General features: G+C 42.4%; 1 long non-coding RNA gene across 1 annotated transcript; it reads right to left on the reverse strand.

Annotated features, from left to right (window-relative positions):
- Positions 1-15204: 15204 nt before the first annotated feature.
- On the reverse strand, positions 15205-16308 carry LOC117404970 (uncharacterized). The gene is made up of 3 exons (XR_009311438.1): positions 16208-16308; positions 15520-15569; positions 15205-15289 (listed from the first exon to the last, which is right to left on the reverse strand). It is a non-coding gene; the product is annotated as an uncharacterized LOC117404970 (long non-coding RNA).
- Between the last annotated feature and the right edge of the window lie 416 nt (positions 16309-16724).

Raw genomic sequence — 16724 nt, forward strand, 5'->3', positions numbered from 1 at the left:
AGGGTGTCATCTGTAGCTTTGATGTTATATAGGTCCCTGTGATAGAGAGAGAAAGGATCGATGCTGTAAATCTCCCTCCCGATTAGAAAGGGCGCTGTGTAAGGGGGAAGGTACGCTGCCTCCTAGATCCACCACCTCGGTGGTAGGTGGAAACCGGAAGGTGACCATATTAGGAGGGGCGCGTAGCTGCAAGTACTCAGGACGATTCTAAGCAATCAGCAGCGACACTGCTTCCCGGCAGCTTTTGTCGAAATTCTCTTTTTATATTTATTTTCTGTTAACATTAGTTTATGGATAATCTTGTTTGCTTTTAAACCAATTAAATTGTTACAAAAAAAAGACTATTCTATAGTCCATTCATTTTAATTCCGTACATGGTCTTGTTGTACTAGTGCTCAAATATACACTCCCTTTTTTCTTTCTATATTCACCCCAAACCTCGCTTCCTATAATTTTAGGAAATGACATGTCAGCACTGTGCTTGCATCCAGAGGGCGTCTGCCAAGTATGACCTCCCAGCCGTACTCATCATACTTCAAGGCGTCCAGCAAGGTCTTGATGCTGTTGTAATCCTCTTTGAGGTGCACCGAGTGAGCCAGGGGAAGAGACGGGTACTTGTTACCATTATGGAGCAGCACGGCTTTGAGGCTGCTGGATAAGAAGAGGCGCCACTCATTTTGGTTACAGGCGATTCCGATTGCCTCGAACAGACTGGTCACATTGTGGCAGAAGCAGAGCCCATCTTGACGGGTGAAGAAGCTGGAAAAAGGTTGGTGACGCTTCCTCTGATCTGCGACTTGCACACTTTCATCCAACAAGTTCCGCTGCTTAAGCCTAGACATCAAAAGCTTGGCATTGGACTTCGTGAGACCAAGATCTCTAATCAAGTCGTTGAGGTCTTTTTGGTTGGGGTAGTATCCAGATATGTATCCACTTAGGCAGCTGGAACTAAACTGAACTGGTGGGCTTAAGGCCCCTGTATTTATACTACTATTTATATTACTGGAAAGTTCTAGAAAGTTCTAGAAGTTACTCCAAGTTTACTCAGCACTGAATCTTTCTGGAATGTTCTGGAAAATAGGTAAATTTCAAAATATCACTGTCCTGGTCACAAAAGCAAAGTTTGTGGGGAATAATAGCCATTTTCTATACTTGTGAGGCATAAGCAATTAGGAAATAACTCTTACTACCCAGGAACCAAAAAAAAAAAAAAACAATTTGTTACACGGTTATTTAACAAATGCATATACAGTATTACTGATAACAAAGGAACAACAACCAATCTACAGACCTGCTTTGAGAAATGACAGGCTCCATTCCAAGATGATGCCAATGATCTGACAAACACTGTAGGAAGCGGCGACACATACCATGAGGGTGTATTACTTCATTTTAAGAGAAATGTGTTTGCAGATTTAGTGCAAGACCATGCATGAATAATGCTAAATCTTTTGACCTGTTCATTCCTTTAATTTTTGACATTCCCTAAATATTTCTCACAATATACACTGAAGCTACTGTATAACCTATATTAATCATACTGCCTTATTGGAGTAAATAACAATATTTGTTGATCACAAATTTATTGGCACATTTTCAATTAAAGTCTGTAAGTTAAGGTTAGTCTTAATTGCGGTAGTCACTATTAACACTTCATCAATTAGAAACCACTATTTATCAATTTAGCAATATTTTATATATATAAAAAAAACATTAGTTGTAAAACATGCACAGAAACTGAAGCAAAGTAGTTTGTGCACTTAGCACAGCATGGTCAAAACAAAGGAGTTGGATCCAGATGTGAGAAAAGCACTTGTTACAGTAACTACTACAGCAGCAGGGGAATCGATGAAGAGCGTTGTGGGGGAAAAAATCTTAATACAAAAATCCACAATAATCACGAAGTATTTGAAGACTAATTCAATTGAAAGGATGGAAAGAAGTGGACGTTCCAGGAAAATTACGATTACAACATAAAGAATTGTTCGAACAGCTCGCAGAAATCCACCATTAACAGCCAAGGATTTAAAGAAACAGTGTATGAAATAACTATACAAAGTCATCTAAACACAAAAGGCTTATACGCGACCTTAATGGTAACATTTGACAATTCAAATAAAAAAAAAAAAATTAAAAAAGCGTCTTGAATGATCTTTAGTTAAGGGTGTCAATAATTTTGTCTGCAACTGTATGTGTAATAATGACAACTCCCTGATTGTGAGCCATAAAAACAGCAAGACTATAAACATCAACATGACTACCCACAAATGTGTAGAAATTATTACTAGACTCTACTTCTAACTTATTGTTTGTTATAAACATTTTTTTATTTGAAAAGTTACAATTTTAATATAACGTTTGCGTTACAGTTGTGATCATTTAAGCTGTTCTACTTTATTATTATTATTTATTTCTTAGCATATATGTATATATAATAACAAATTTAGTGAAAGCCTATTTTGGAGATTTGCAATTCAGTTTTTCAACTTCAGAATTCAGCACTACATGGCAATGCCTAGAGGTTGGAATAATGGCAGGATGCACCATTTCTCCGCTGGCTTTTACCATGGCAATGGAAGTAATCATTAGGGCATCAAAATGGGTAGTAGGAGGAGAGCGCTTGGCTTCTGGAATGCGACTACCACCAATTCGAGCATACATGGATGACATGACAACCATGACTACAACAGTAGCCTGCACTAATCGATTATTGGGCAAATTAACCAATAACATTGAATGGGCACGAATGCAATTCAAGCCCACTAAATCAAGGAGCATCTCTATAATTAAAGGCAAAGTAGTAGATAAAACATTCTTCATTAATGGTGAGGCAATACCAACAGTGTCTGAGAAGCCAGTGAAGAGTCTTGGGAGATGGTACGACGGGGATCTAAAGGACACAGTTCGTGTGGGAGAAGTTAGACAACAAGCAGTGGAAGGGTTGAAGAGCATAGACAGCTGCGCTCTACCAGGTAAACTAAAACTCTGGTGCTTTCAGTTTGGTCTACTGCCGAGGTTGCTGTGGCCACTGACTGTGTACGAGGTTTCTTTGACAACAGTAGAGAAGCTGGAAGCTTTAATCAGTTCATACATCAGGAAATGGTTGGGAGTTCCACGCTGCCTCAGCAGAGTGGGACTTTATGGTAAAGGAATACTGCAGCTACCAGTCTCTGCTCTAACCGAGGAGTTTAAGTGCGCCAAGGTCAGATTGGAAATGACATTAGTAGAGTCACGGGATAAATGCGTAAGGGAGGCAGCACCTGTGTTGAAAACTGGAAGAAAGTGGGCGGCAAAGAAAGCTGTGGAAGATGCAAAGGCTGCCCTTCGAATTGGTGATATCATGGGGCAAGTTCAGCATGGAAGAGGGGGTCTTGGTTTCAGTTCAACTCCTCCTACATGGCACAAGGCGGCCCCAGCTCAAAGAAGGAAGCTGGTAGTCAACGAGGTGCAAAAGCAGGAGGAGAGGATGAGGTGTATAAAGGCCATTTCCCAGGCCAAACAGGGAGAATGGATGAGATGGGAAAGTGTGGAACAACGCAAGATTGGCTGGCAAGACCTATGGTCAATGGAACAGAGCAGGATCAGTTTCCTCATCAGGTCAACATATGATGTTCTCCCATCACCACAGAACCTAAACCTCTGGGTAGGAGAGGATCCCTCATGTCCTTTGTGTTCATCACCTGCAACATTAAGGCACATTTTGACAGGATGTAAGGTGGCTCTTAGCCAAGGACGGTTTACTTGGCGCCATGACCAGGTGCTGCGATGTTTGGCCTTAGCATTGGAAGACAAGCGTAACATGACCAATAAGTTGCCACCTGTTCCATCAAAACATTACACACAAAAGACAACATTCCTCCGCCCAGGAGAGCAACCACCAAGAAAAGGTGTTAAAACCAATCCTCGCCCAGGACAACTGGAAGCTGCTAGAGACTGGAAAATGCTGGCAGATGTTGGTCAACGGCTTATTTTTCCACCTGAGATTGCCACCACTAACCTTCGACCAGATATTGTCTTGTGGTCTGGATCAGCACGCCTTGTTCACCTGGTAGAGTTAACAGTGCCATGGGAGGATGCTGTAGATGAGGCGTATGAGAGGAAGAAACTGCGGTATGCTCAACTAGCCACTGAAGTGGAACAGCGAGGATGGAGAGTTCGGGTTTACCCAGTGGAAGTGGGTTGTCGAGGATTTGTGGCACACTCTACAACCCGGTTTCTCAGAGACGTCGGATTCAGTGGCCAAGAGTTGCGTCGCACAGTGAAGAACTTATCTGAAGCAGCACAGAGGAGCAGCAACTGGCTGTGGTTGAGACGGAAAGATTCTGGCTGGGGACAGGTAAGTAAGCTGGGCTGAGTTGAGTGGGGGATGGAGGGGGGTGATGCTGGGACGCCAGAATCACCGTCGAGCCCTCTTGAGGTGTCGTGGGCTAGTCGACGAAACACTGAGGATGGAAGGTGCCCACTTGAAAACCCCAGAGATGTACCCTACTTAGCTCAATCCAGACGGTTGTCATGCTGATGCGCTGGGGAGGCCGCACTTTGGTTGATCCCCGGAGCCAGCATCGCAGCCGTTGTGTGTGCTGATGCGCCAGGGAGGCAAAATAAGCTGATCCCTGGAGCCAGCATTACACTTCAGCCATTAACACCAGACAGAAGGATATCTACATCATCATATGGAAGGAAACGTAAATGGATGGAGACGCATATGGATCACATTAGTTTACTGTAAAGCTACGTCTTAGTTGGTGCTTATCTTGGCGAGAGCCGAGTTCAAATCAGCATGAAGTTTTAACATCTACTCTCGTGTAATGGAAATCATTTTTTTTTATAATTAAACAATATTTAATGTATTTTATATTTACTGCAAATGCTCTTATGTAATCACGTGAAGAGCAAGCAAATAAAATACAACCATTTATGATACAAAAAAAACATTGATAAATATAAAAAATAAATATAATACGAATAAATGCCAATAAAAAAAAAGCAAACGTGACGTTCAGTAAGTAAAACGCCGAGATGTTTCACCCTGTCCTCTCTTCGCATCACGAAACCTAATCGCCACGTGACTCGTACGTTAATATGTCACATGACTCGGGCGGGGGAGAGGGGGGAAGAGGCAGATTTTGCCATGACACCGCCACTGGTTGAAATGGAGTTTGTAATGGGCTGGATACGTCTTTCAAACGTTGAACGTAGATCATGGAGGTCCAGGGCAGGATCTTTTGATGGTAAATTGAGCTGGCTGTGTGGGAGCGGGGGAGGAGTAACGAGAGATTCCACAGACAAAGCTTCGTGGTGGATTTAATAATAGAGCTAAAGTAAGGGAATGTCGATGTCTTGTCGAAGGACCTTGAACGTTTAGCGGAGGACCAGTCTTTCTGATAAAGTTGCAGGTTGAGTAATGAAGCTGCGGTTTGGACGGCGCTGTTGCTGAGGTGGAGACCGGGTGGAACAGGAAAGAGTAACGTTGGAGCTCTTGAAGCCGAAAAGAGAAGCTGAGTGAAAAGAAAGATCTCGTGAGCAGGTAGGAAAATGATTGATAATATCTTGGCAGCGCTGTGAGAGAAATGACCTGCAGTGAGCGAGGCAATGAAGTGTAGAGATTAGCGGTGGAGCACGAAATGACGAGGCCTGAGCGTTTACTAGAAAAAGAAAAACACTAGACAGCAAAGGTGCAAGTGATCAGGGCTTAAATAGAAAATATATACTAATTAACAGGATATCAGAAAATTAGAAGCCCCCAGCCCCACACCCCCTGAACCACGCGAGCTAACATTTAATTCCTGCCTTCATAGGTTTCATCAAATGGTTCTGATGGAAAAAGTGTTCATCACAAGTAACAAATTCTTATTACTTAAAAGTTCATTATTTCTTGGCTGTGTACATCACGCTCAACTTTGAATTGTGTCCATGTACACAGTGCCTGGTTCTTTGATACACAGTGATCATGCACACAACAGTCTACAGATGATTTACATGAGCGTTCACAGAGCAACTTCCAATATTTAAATATCTAACTCTAGGGTAGCCAACCCTGGTCCTGGGAAGTTATAGGGTCTTCTGGGTTTTGTTTTACACAAGCTCCTTACTAAGTTACTTGACTCAATGATTGGGTTTAAAAGGGAATTCAAGTTGTTTTTGTGTGTGTGGTACATGCTCCCATATGTGACAACTGTATAAGTAAGGTTTGTGTTTTGTTTTTATTTTATTTTTGTACACTATTAAATTTCAGTCAAGGTCTTCTGAAGCCATCTTGGAAACTTGGAGCACTGCAGACTGCAATTTAATAGTGTGCACACACCTTACTTAAACAGCTGCAGCAACATATGAGAACATGTAACACACGCAAAAAAAAAAAAAGAATTGCTTCCCAATAGTATTCAGTAATGTGTTTTGCATACATGTGTAATAGATTTGTAATATATTTAAAATGTGTGTTAAGTTATACATTTTGCTTTTAAAGTACTGTAGCGTGCATGGGGTCCGGGCTGAAGATGTCGTAAGACATAAGCCTGATACGCTCCAAACAAAGGCTCTTTTGTACAGCAGTATCGGTGCTGTGTTTCACCTCGCCCTGTGGTGGACCCCAGCTTGCGCAATCCTTTTTGTACACGTTCTGTCTTACTGCTTTACCAATGTTTTTGTTGTAAATGCTGGTGAGTGGGTTTGCTTAACACATTGTACAAGGACATTCCAAGCTGTCTTGCATGCTGTTTGTTGCTCCACAGTGTTGAAGTCGGATTGCTATGTGCAGGCTTACCTCCCCACAGCCTCCCGCCAGCCCCAGCGCACTCACACTGTGCCTAACAGCAGGGACCCTACGATCACGTCTTCAATAAAAGGCTATCTCCGGATACTGCTGTGCTCCCAAAAACAGGTGCATTCATTGTATTAATAAGAAAGACCAATGATTAGCAGTATATCAGTATACCAGTGTTCTTGAATGTACATTCATACAATAAGCCTGTCTTCCTTTATATTTACAGAATAGCCGGTGCCCCTCTAATGTAGATGTCCTGTCTATTTTACAGTCCAATGAAGAGCTGCAGGTATTTGAGTTTTTGAGTTGCATGAAAGGTGAGTGTCTAATTGGTTTCACACAACTACAACTATAAATTACACTATTGAATTGCTGGTGCTATTTTCTAAATATTGAGTGCCTGATTATTTTTAGTTTTTTTTATCCCTCAATTTTCTTCCCAGTTGTGTTTCTGTGGGTGTCCTCCGATTCCACCAGCCAAGCCAGCTCCCTTATTCACTAAGGAACTTGAGAGTGGATGTCGGGGAGCCGCCTCACTGACCTCTGCTCTTGAGTTCCTGGCCAGCAGGGGTCACTGCACGGCGATGTCAGGGCCAATGTGACGGCCCCTCTGGAGTTGCCCACCCAAAGCTCATGCAAGGACACTCCTATGCTATATAGCAGTGGTCTCCAATCCTGGTCATGGAGAGCCCCTATCCAGTATGTTTTGTAGGTCTCCCTAAATCACCAATTTCAAAACACTGGAACACATGGGGGCGGCACGGTGGCGTGGTGGTTAGTGTTTCTGCCTCACAGCGCCAGGGTCCTGGGTTCAATTCCAGCCTAGGGGTCTGTCTGTTTGGAGTTTGCATGTTCTCTCCCCGTGTTCACGTGGGTTTTCTCCAGGTATCTCGGTTTCCTCCCACAGTCCAAGGACATGCTGTTCACTCTAAATCGCACCTCTGTGTGAGTGTGTGTGCGTGGTGCCCTGTGATGGACTGGCGTCCCATCCAGGGTGTAGTCCTGCCTTGCACCCTGTGTCTGCTGGGTTAGGCTGCGGCTCAACATGACCCTCTAATTGTTTATTTCACAAATCACCTGCTTAATTGATCACAACAAAATAGTTCCAGGTGTTTATAAATTGATGATTCATTGGTTATCTATAAAACCTGCTGGTTCGGGGCTCTCCAAGACCAGGGTTGGAGATCCCTGCTATATAGTTTATTAAACAACTTTTATAGAAGAAACCTTGGCAAATATCTAATCCCTTTGTGCATGGCAGCAGGCATCCCCAGGAAATGAGACTGCATGTGTAAGGGATTAAGGGAATGGAATGGAACTCTGTGGATTAATTTATTTTTGTTATTTGCTGGGCAGCAGTGTGGAGTAGTGGTTAGGGCTCTGGACTCTTCAATCCCAGTTGGGAGACACTGCTGCTGTACCCTTGAGCAAGGTACTTTACCTAGATTGCTCCAGTAAAACCCAGCTGTATAAATGGTGAATTGTATGTAAAACATAATGTGATATAATTGTAACAAATGTAAGTCACCCTGGATAAGGGCATCTGCTTAGAAATGAATAAACAATGATAGTATGTGTTGCAGTCAGGATGTCCCGGGTGAGATTCTAGCGGTGAGTGGAAGAGTACATTCACAGTGACGGGGTGTGTTCACAGAGCACACAGCACTCTACTCAGATTGGCAATGCATGGATACAGTAAGGGATCCCTGATGCCAGGAAACTAATCATCAAGACACTCCTATTCAGACAGCACTTGTAAAACTTCAACTCTAACCTTCTGGACAATATGACACCCTGCCTTAAATGCGCTTTAACTGGCTTTATCGTATCTGCTCCTGGCCTTGCTGCTCCCCACTATTGCTCCTTGTTATATCTGTTTTTAATCCTGCTCTTCAATTTGTCTTTACTGTGAAATATATCTACCTTACTTGGTGCCTGTTTTCACTGCACTCATAACTAACCCTGATGTAACTACCGCCGTATTATTATCTGCCCTTACTTGAACTGTCCCTAAATTCAATAATGTCCTGTATTTTGTACTTGCTCTTAGTTGAACTTTTTGCTAACATTCCACACAAGTGTAGAACGGCACTTAATACAATAGGAGTCTACACAATCAGTACTACTGGCATAGAGTATCTTTGGTATGCTCTATCCCAAGGACCAGAGCTCTTTTCATCTAGAGAAGTACACACCTACTGTCACATTATCTAAACTAATATATATATATATATATATATATATATATATATATATATATACAGTACATATATACAGTACATATAAGGCTAACTGCTATGAAATAATTCATTCCTTTCTTTCTTTGGCTGGCATGGAGTGTTATTATTATTATTATTATTATTATTATTATTATTATTATTTATTTATTTATTTCTTAGCAGACGCCCTTATCCAGGGCGACTTACAATCGCAAGCAAATACATTTCAAGTGTTACAATACAAGTAATACAATAAGAGCAAGAAATACAATATTTTTTGTTCAAGTATGACAAACCACAATTCAATAATACAGCAGATAATAGTGATAGTTACATCAGGATATGATTAAATAGTGATAGTTACATCAGGATATGATTAAGTACAAAATACTACAGGTTAAACACTTGGCAGATTACAGTATTCTGAAGTACAGGATTAAATGCAGTAAAATAGGGGGCAGATAAGAGCAAAATAAAGCACATTTAAATGAAGGGTGATAGTGTCCCAGGATACAAGAGAGGGGTTCTACAGGTGCTGTTTGAAGAGGTGAGTCTTAAGGAGGCGCCGAAATGTGGTCAGGGACAGGGCAGTCCTGACATCTGTAGGAAGGTCATTCCACCACTGCGGAGCGAGGGTGGAGAAGGAGTGGGCTCTGGAGGCAGGGGAGCGTAGCGGAGGTAGAGCCAGTCTTCTAGTGCAGGCGGAGCAGATAGGTCGGGTGGGGGTGTAGGGAGAGATGAGGGTCTGGAGGTAGCTGGGTGCAGTCTGGTCAAGGCATCTTTAGGCTAGTACAAGAGTCTTGAACTGGATGCGAGCGGTGATCGGGAGCCAGTGGAGCGAGCGGAGTAGTGGAGTAGCGTGGGCGAAGCGAGGCAGAGAGAACACCAGGTGGGCAGCAGAGTTCTGGATGAGCTGGAGCGGACGGGTGGCGGACGCAGGGAGGCCAGCCAGGAGGGAGTTGCAGTAGTCTAGGCGGGAGAGTACCAGGGCCTGGACCAGGAGCTGGGTAGCATAGTTGGTGAGGAAGGGTCGGATTCTTCGGATGTTGCTCAGGAAGAATCGGCAAGTGCGTGCCAGAGTGGAGATGTGCTGGGAATAAGAGAGGCAGGGGTCCAGGGTGACTCCAAGGTTCTTAGCGGAGGAAGAGGGAGAGAGTGTGGTAGATTCCAGAGGAACAGAGATAGAGAGATCAGAGGAGGGGGAGGAGGAGGGAAAGAAAAGGAGGTCAGATTTAGAGAGGTTGAGTTTCAGGTGATGCGAGCGCATCCAGGAGGAAATAGCAGACAGACAGGTAGAGATACGGGAGGAGATGGTGGAGTCAGAGGTGGGGAAGGAGAGGAAAATCTGAGCATCATCAGCATAGAAATGGTATGAGAAACCATAGGATGCGATGAGGGGGCCCAGGGAGCGGGTGTAGAGAGAGAACAGGAGAGGACCCAAGACTGACCCTTGGGGGACTCCAGTTAAGGGAGGGTGAGGTGTGGAGGTTGCTCCACGCCAGGTTACCTGGTAAGTGCGTTTGGAGAGGTAGGAGGAGAACCAGGCCAAAGCAGTGCCAGAGATCCCCAGGTCAGCAAGAGATGATAGTAGAATAGAGTGATCAACAGTGTCAAAGGCAGCAGAGAGGTCAAGGAGAATTAGGACAGAGGAGAGAGAGGCAGCTCGGGCAGACTTAAGTGAGTTGGTGACAGACAGGAGGGCGGTTTCAGTGGAGTGAGCAGAGCGTAAGCCAGATTGGAGAGGGTCAAGCAGAGAGTGGTTGGACAGGAAAGCAGAGAGCTGGCGGTGTACAGTCCGCGCAAGGGTTTTGGAGAGGAAGGGTAGGAGGGAGACAGGATGGTAGCTCTGGAGGGAGGTGGGGTTGAGGGTAGGTTTTTTGAGGAGGGGAGTGATAGAGGCTTTTTTGAAGGCAGAGGGAAGGATACCAGAAAGTAGAGAGGTGTTGAGGAGGGAGGAGATGAAGGGGAGTAGAGCAGGAGCAGTAGCTTGAAAGAGGTGAGTGGGGAGGGGGTCCAAGGCACACGTGGTGGGTTTGTGACCCTGGAGCAGGGAGGAGAGGTCAGAGTCTGAGAGGGGCAAGAAGGTGGAGAAGGAGGGCGAGTTAGTAGGGGATGTAGTGGGTGTAGGGGTTGGAGCAGGAGGGGTATGCGGGGGAGGGAGAGGTGTTAAAGAGTTTGCGGATATCTGAGATTTTAGAAGAGAAGAAGGAGGCAAAGTGGTAAGGGGAGATAGGGAGGGAGGAGGAGGGAAATAGGGTTTAGGAGGGAGGAGAAGGTAAAGAATAGTTCACGTGGGTTGTTAGTGGAGGCTTTGATTACAGATTGGAAATAAGCACATTTAGTAGAGGAGAGAGTAGAGGAGAAGGAGGAGAGGAGAGTGCGGTAAAGGTCTAGGGCAGCAGGGAGTTTGGTTCTCTTCCATTTCTTTTCAGCAGATCGCAGTGTGATTCTTGCCGAGCGGAGCGCAGAGAGCCAGGGATGGGGAGGGGAGGGGCGAGCAGGTCGGGAGGTGAGGGGACAGAGGGAGTCGAGGGAGTAGATGAGTGAGGAGAAGAGGGTGGAGGTAGCAGAGTCTACGGAGAGTTGTGAAAAGGAGTCGATAGGAGGGAGGTGAGAGAGAGCACTCAGTGTTCACTCAGTGAGCAGGGAAGTGGGGTAATATTTCCTGCCACGTTTTCAAACATCAGCATACATTGGATAAGAATGCAGCCCAAGGCTAGTTACCTTTATAGTCAAATTATTGATTGTTGTTTATGAAATGGATTTTGTTTTTAGAAGTTACATTTTGACAGGTAGTAATTAACAAGTAGTGTTATGTTAATATTTTAAGTACCATATTTACATGTTGTTTGTAAAGATTTGTATAAAGAGGATCCTGAACAATAGGTTGTGCTATACAGCTTTTATTTCACTCAGGACAGATTTCCCAATAAACCACAAGCCTCGAATGGTACACTTGAATGTTTCCACTCCATTAATGAACAGCGATGCTGGAATCCATTGTGATATTTTTTTTCCCCGCTCTGCAGACTCTTCCCTGTGTGCAGCTGGAGGGCAGTTTCCACAACGAAGGATACCAGCTGGAGCCAGGTGCCTGCTGCTCACATCATCATGTTATTATTATTATTCTATTTCTCTATCAAGCCTGCTGTTCTACAAGCAAGGGTAATGTGTGAACTATCAGCAGCCTCAGGGTGGAAGTTCTGAATCCAGCCTGGTGATGAAGCCCCATGAAACAATGACTTGATTTACATGCGGGGAAACATTCAGGACATTTGTCTACTGTCATGACTTATTTAAGGTGATACAGCTGGATTACTATTTTAGATAGTTTGGGTTTCTGTTTAGTTTATGTTTGAATAACAATATAACAAATTATACAAAAACAATCAAATACAACATGAAGTTTCAAAGCAGGAATTGTTAAATTAAATATAAACCAAAACTATCTAAAATTGTAAGTCAGCCATACCACCTTAAATAAGTCATGACAGTAGAAGATAAGTCATGACATTTTAAACCAAGCCAGCGTCTCACTTGATAAAAGCCCTGCCACATGGAAAACAAATTGGTGTTATGAAAAGAAACTTTTTAATTTTATGAAATATGAAGTTTTTTTCAGCTTTTTTAAGCCTATCCTTATATATTCATCCTCTTCAGATATACTAGAAATGGTGTCTATAGTGTTCTTTCTAGTTTCCTCCGTCCTGCCTGTATAGTGATGCATTAGATCACATGCAATTACAGTACAGCCATAGCTGAAGGGTTAATATGGATAACAAAAATACAATTGTTTGTGTTGTTTTGAGTGGAATAGTGGGTTTCTAGATTAGAATCTGTGATTGAAATTACTGATGTCCCGCATGTGTTGGCCTTTATTAAAACACACAACAAATCTATTGTTCCTGTCATCACAAAATCTCTTTTGAATCCCCTTCCAGATTTGAACTTGGATCCAGAGACAGTGTCCAGTACAGGATCTGTGCAAACTCTCAGCGCCCCTGTGCAGGTTAGTAGTCTCTGCTTTGGATTGTTAAGCAGCAATTCTAGTCAACTCTCCATTATTCAGAGTAATTATGGGGGAGGATGATCTGGATTAAACAGAAACACATAGAAAAACACATCTAGTATACTTAGTGTTCCGTGTTTTGCTTTTTTTTATTTTTGATAACCCTGTGATGTCCCTATAAACATAATTTGAGCTGATTTACTTTCTTAATCAATATTTAATTACCAAAGGACATTGGTTCAATTTACCCTTCTATGTTTTCATTGAGTTAAAAAGGACATGCATTGATCTTGCCTGATTCCGGACCTGCATTTCATTCGGGCTCAGTCTAATCATTGCTGAATTTCATTGCGTTCATTTTCTCCTGCTAATTTAAATAACATTTCACTTATCAAATATACCATTTATTGACTTAATAACTGTTAATTAATGTTTAAAGGGAGGTAAAGAGCTGGAAAAAGAAAACCGATAACTTGGAATACTAAATATACCGGACTTCAAGTCACCAGTGTACAGTACTGTTTATTTGTTTTTGAATCACTCCACCATTGTTTTATCTAATTCTTTGAAATAATTGTTTTTCATTGATTTTTCAGATTAGCCGATAAATAGTTAGAGTTATGTGTATGAAATAAACAAATCTTTCTTATTTTTAAATTGTGAACTGTCTGTTCATCTATCCTGTAGTCTGATGACATCGTCACTCCTTAATACATTTTTATACTGTTGGGAGACGCGTGCAGGGAGAGCCAGGTGCCTTCGGGAGACTCTAATACAGTACCTCCTGGTTTAGTTGGTAAAGCTAAAATCCAATCTTCTAATATGTATGTTAGAGAAAGGAGCCATGTGACCTGACTATGTATGGTCTCATTCCTACTACAAACCGAATAAATAAATGGGCTCGGTTTGTACCTCAACTCACTGATGATGTTGACTCCCTTCTACTTGTTATGCTCCTAACTGTGATTGACGAGCTTCCCATCAGTACAAGATGGATAATGTTTGGAAAGTCAAATGGAAATAACATATACCATATGTTCTTTAAAATGATCATTATTATTATTATTATAACAGTAGTAAAAACCAAATACTGACACTTACAGAACATTATTGAATAATTTGAAGGAAACATAGAAATGTATTACACAAATACTTCCAAATGTGATGAAATTTGACTTTCAAAAGCCAGCCCTTATGCTTTACACACACAGTTAGGGAACAGGTTTACGCAGTTACTTTTTCTGAACTTGGAATGTCTTTCTTTATATTCTATAACTTTGTAGAATTATACATCAAAAGTCCTTCATTATCACTCATTCACACCAGCTGTCACTCCTTATTACTACTATACTACCATCATTTATGACCCAGGCATGTGGTTAGGATTACTGTGAAATTTGAAAGGCAATATTTGCTGAAGGGTTTGCACAGTCTAACACAGGAAGTGGTATGGTATATTTATTCATTTAAACAAGATTATTACAATTGGTAAACATGTCAGACTCTACTGCAAAGCTCTTGAGTGTGCTTGGTTGAATACAGAGCCTGAAGATCTGCAGAGTAATTCATGGGTGGAAATGAAAGAAAGTGGAGGAATTGGAGCAGTCACTGGAGCTGCTGCCGTGTCTCCAGTAACACATTGGGGGAGTAGATCTGCCTGGCGATGGTGGTGCTGTGGAAGAGCTGCTCTTTGGTGTGGAGATCTGACCTTGTCGAGCTTCATTAGAGAAAGATGGAGGTGTGGGTCTGTTCATTGAAGGAGGGGGGCATTCTAGTCACTGGTTGAGTGGTTAGTTAGGTGGATCTATTTACTGTTGGAGGGGGAGGTCTATTCATTGGTGGATAGGTGTGTCTGTCTAGTGGTGGATAAGGAGGTCTATTCATTGGTGGATAGGTGTGTCTGTCTAGTGGTGGATAAGGAGGTCTATTCATTGGTGGATAGGTGTGTCTGTCTAGTGGTGGATAAGGAGGTCTATTCATTGGTGGATAGGTGTGTCTGTCTAGTGGTGGATAAGGAGGTCTATTCATTGGTTGAATTTCAGATCGATCCATTGGTGGATGGAAAGGTCTATTCATTGATAGGAATTCATTCATTGGTTGACCAGTAGGTCTATTCATTGGTTGAATGGCAGGTCCATTTGGAGGAAATGCAGCTTCCTTCATTGGTTGAGCAGCAGTTCCACTCACAGATGCATTTATTGGTCGGGGGGCAGATCTCTTCTTAGAAGAAGCAGAACAGGAAGATCCTGCCATCAGTGTGCCTGGACTTGATGATGGGATTCCAGCTGCTGCATTCTTCTGAAACACAAAGCACTCATCAGCATCAATAACTGCAGTTCACAAAAACATGCATCCCCTTGCAAACAAAGCAACTTCATTTCCAGAAAGATGTGCAGCAATTTCTAGATTGAATAATAGACAGTTTGTTCAAAGCCTTATCAGAAGATCAAGTTAATAAAGACTGACAGAATGAAAGAGTAACCACACAAAGTCATTCCCATAAGTATCTAATAATCTCTTGACTTTACCGGATCATCCAATGGAGTTTCGCTTGCAGTCAGAGGCTGGACACAGACTCCTGGGCAAAGAATAGAATTCAAATCCATTAAAGCAATAAAAGTGAACTAGTTAACTCTTTAAGCAGATAAAATAGTTCCTTACAGACAATCAGAGCAGCTCAGTACCTCCTTAGGCTTAACTGAACATATCTTTTTATTGATTTAAAGACCTTTCTGAAGTTTGTAAACTTGTAAGATTAGCAGTGATAACATTCAATAATTCTATATTCCAAAGAGTAATAAAAGCAGTCACTCTGAGGGGGAAAAAAAAAAGATTCTCCTTAACTATAATCTGCCAAGAACCAAAAGGAACGATGACCTCAATCTCTGTATATACTGTAGCTGTTGAATTCTAATAAATTTACACATTATGTGGGGCACCCAGATTAGCTTTGCATTCCTCTGACACATGATGATGGTATACATTTTGAGATCATTTACTGTATTCTCAAATTTTTATAAAATACATGTATGAAATAATGAATGAAAACATGGCCTGACTTATAGAATTAAAGACATTGTGCACACCACTTAACCATTCAATTCATAATATGCATGGCATTTCCACCGGTAGTGTGCAATGAAAAAGATATACAGCAGTTCTTAATCAACAGGCAGTATGTGTACATATTAATGCAATAATAAAACCAGCTCTCACTGCTGTGCTGGGGGAGGCTCTGTGTCACTCGGTGGGTGGGGGTCAATCGAATTGCAGAAGCTCTTTGCACATTCCCAAGCCTGATGTGAGCCTCGACTAGTCTGAAAAATAGGAAACTATTTCAGCCACGGAACCTTAATGGACAATGTAAAATGATACAAAATGTAATTCAAGGCGGACGCACTTTTGTCGAAGGTTTGCATTTTCATCCTTCTGCACTTGCAGAGCCCGTTCAGCAGCTCGTTTCTGAAGCTGTGACAATACAGAGAGGGATAGAGGGTAGCATTAGGAAGCAACTCTGCTTAAAGAGATCAGCACTGTTCTGTGAAATGGAGGAGTCACAAAACACTTACCCATTTCTCATGCACTGCCTTCTCACAAGACAGATTCTATAAGAGAGAAGATTCATTTCTGTCAGGGCATCGAAAACATAGATGTGAACTTTGCAATTCAAAGGGGATCGCAAGTAGTTTGTGTGTGTGTGTGTGTGTGTGTGTGTGTGTTACTTGTTCCCATT

This window comes from Acipenser ruthenus, chromosome 42 (genome assembly GCF_902713425.1).
Source record: "Acipenser ruthenus chromosome 42, fAciRut3.2 maternal haplotype, whole genome shotgun sequence".
NCBI classification, from domain to species: domain Eukaryota; kingdom Metazoa; phylum Chordata; class Actinopteri; order Acipenseriformes; family Acipenseridae; genus Acipenser; species Acipenser ruthenus.